Raw genomic sequence first — 1386 nt, forward strand, 5'->3', positions numbered from 1 at the left:
AAGTCAGGCTTCGGCAGGGAAAGTATATCACCTGCGGGATGTACAGGGGGTCACCAGTTATCTGTCAGGGGCTGTCACGTGGACGTGAGCGGAGTCACGCTCTGTGTCACTGAGGAACGAGGCAAATAATGGTTAGTCCTCACCTGGAGAGCATTTGTCCTAGTTGGCACGTTCGTCTGTCGGGGCTGGTGTGACAACATACCAAGGACGGGACGGCTCAGGCAATACAGGCTTGGTTCTCACTATCCTGGAGGCCGGGTGCCTGACATCCAGGTGGGAGAGAGGCTGGGAGCGTGACACCTAGGTAGGGCTGAGGCTGGGAGTGTGGGGCCTCGCTAGGACCAAGACTGGTTCCTCCTGAGGCCTCCCGTTGGGGTGTAGACACCGTGTTCTCCTGGTGTCCTCACGTCATAGAGCTCTACTGCGTCTTCGTCTTCTTATAAAGCCTCAAATCCCAACGTGGGGACCCCACCCTCATGACCTGAGATCCACGCAGGCTGAGGCTGGTTGTGTGGGACCTCGCTAGGACCAAGACTGGTTCCTCCTGAGGCCTCCCGTTGGGGTGTACACACCGTGTTCTCCTGGTGTCCTCATGTCATAGAGCTCTACTGCGTCTTCGTCTTCTTATAAAGACTCGAATCCCATCATGGGGACCCCACCCTCATGACCTGAGATCCAGGCAGGGTGAGGCTGGGAGTGTGGGACCTCGCTAGGACCAAGACTGGTTCCTCCTGAGGCCTCCCGTTGGGGTGTAGACACCGTGTTCTCCTCGTGTCCTCACGTCATAGAGCTCTACTGCGTCTTCGTCTTCTTATAAAGACTCGAATCCCATCGTGGGGACCCCACCCTCATGACCTGATGTCAATGTAATCACTCCCACAGGGCCCACCTCCATCACCATCCCGTGGAGAGACAGGGCTGCAATCTATGAATTTGCTCCTCCCCCGCCCCCCAAACCTTCAGTCTGTAACAGTTGACGACGTGCACAGCGTCCCCTACAGCTGTCCCCCGCACAGTGGCCCTGAGTTTCCTGCTTCCTCCTGAGCGGCCTTAAGCCCACACTGAGTCCCTCCCATTTTGTGTCCTTCCTACTCCGCTTTCAAAATCATTTGGAGGCTACCACCTCTCCAGAAGCCCTTGGGACGCCCAGCTGAGCTCGGAGCCTGCCGCCGCCCAAGGCCTCATCTGCATGTTACATAATGTCACACTGCCACCATCTGGTTTAGGTTTCCACGTCCCCTCCCCTTGGTGAACAAGGAATCACTCTTCATCACCGCATTCCCGGCCCCCAGCGTGGGCCTGGCTCAGAACCAGACCAGGTTTGTTGAGTGAACGTGGGAACTTGTGTCGAGGCAGAAAGCCGGGCAGCTGCAAGTCCAGAGGCAG

The sequence above is a fragment of the Vulpes lagopus genome, chromosome X, assembly GCF_018345385.1.
Source record: "Vulpes lagopus strain Blue_001 chromosome X, ASM1834538v1, whole genome shotgun sequence".
NCBI lineage: Eukaryota > Metazoa > Chordata > Mammalia > Carnivora > Canidae > Vulpes > Vulpes lagopus.